The following is a 1,602-nucleotide window of genomic DNA, read 5'->3' on the forward strand; positions in this document are numbered from 1 at the left end:
GAGGGGAGAAGGAGAAAGGGGAAGAAACAGGGAAGGAAAGGGGGAAGGGGGGAAGGAAGGTGGAAGGAGAGAGGGGAGAAGGAGAGAGGGGAAGGAACGGGGCAAGGAGAGGGGAAGAAGGAGAGGGGGGAATGAGAGAGGGGAGAAGGAGAGGGGGGAGGAAGGGTGAATGAGAGAGGGGAGAAGGAGGCGAGTGGGGAAGAAGAGCGTGTAAGGAAGGGGGAAAGAGAGAGCAGAGAAGGAGAGGGGGGAAGGTGAGAGGGGGTAGGGGGGAATAGGAGGGGGGAGAATGAGAGAGGGGAAGGACGGGGGTAGGAGAGAGGGGAGAAGGAGAGAGGGGAAGGAGAGAGGGAACAAGGAGTGGGGAAGGAGAGAGTGGAAGGAAGGGGGAAGGAGAGAGGGGAAAGAAAGCGGGAAGGGTAGAGGGGAGAAGGAGAGAAGGGAGGGGATTAGGAGTGGGGGAAAGAGAGGGGAGGAGGAAGAGGGGTAGAAGGAATGGGGGAAAGAGAGGGGGAGAAGGAGAGAGGGGAGAAGGAGAGAGGGGAGAAGGAGAGCGGGAATAAGAAGAAAATGGAAGGAAGGGGGAAGGGGAGAGTGGAAGGAAGGGGGAAGGAGAGAGGGGACAAAAAAGTGGGAAGGGGAGAGGGGGAGAATGAGAGAGGGGAAGGAAGGGGGTAGGAGAGGGAAGGGGGAAGGAACGGGGAAGGAGAGAGGGAGAAGGATAGGGGAGAAGGAGAGAGGGGAAGGAGAGAGGGGAGAAGGAGAGATGGGAAGGAAGAGGGAAGGAGAAAGGGGAGAAACAGAGCGGGGAAGGAGAGAGGGGAGAAGGAGAGAGGGGAGAAGGAGAGAGGGGAGAAGGAGGGGAAGAAGGAAGGGGGAAGGAAAGGGGAGAAGGAGAGAGGGGGAAGGAGAGAAGGGTGAAGGAGAGAGGGTAAGGAATGTGGAAGAAGAGAGGGGAGAAGGTGAGGGGGAGAAGGAGACAGGTGGGGAAGAAGAAGAGAAGGGAAGGAAGGGGGATGAGAAAGGAGAGAAGGAGAGGGGGAAAAGAGAGGGTGGGAAGGAGTGAGGGGAAGGAAGCAGGAACGAGAGTGGAGAAGGAGAGAGGGGTGAACGAGGGGGGAAGGAAGGGGCAAGGAGAGAGTGGGAAGTAGGGTGGGGAGAAGGAGAAAGGGGAAGAAACAGGGAAGGAAAGAGGAGGAATGGGGGGAAGGAATGGGGAAGGAGAGAGGGGAGAAGGAGAGAGGGGAAGAAAGGAGTAAGGAGAGAGGGGAGAAGAAAGGGGAAGGAAGGGGGAAGGAGAGGGGGAAGGAGAGAGGGGAGAAGGAGAGAGAGGAAGGAAGGGGGTAGGAGAGAGGGGAGAAGGAGAGGGGGAAGGAGAGAGGATGAAAGGAGGGGAGGAGTGAGGGGAAAAGGAGATATTGGGAAAGGAGAGAGGGGGAAGGAGAGAGTGGGGAAGGATCGAGGGGGAAGGAGAGAGGGGAGAAGGGGAGAGGGTAGACAAAGACGGGGGAAGGAGGGGGTAAGGAGAGAGGGAGAAGGAGGGAGGGGGAAGGAGAGGGGAAAGGAAAGAGGGGAGAAGGAGAGGGGGAAGGAGAGAGTGAG

The sequence above is a fragment of the Chiloscyllium punctatum genome, chromosome 41 (assembly GCF_047496795.1).
Source record: "Chiloscyllium punctatum isolate Juve2018m chromosome 41, sChiPun1.3, whole genome shotgun sequence".
NCBI lineage: Eukaryota > Metazoa > Chordata > Chondrichthyes > Orectolobiformes > Hemiscylliidae > Chiloscyllium > Chiloscyllium punctatum.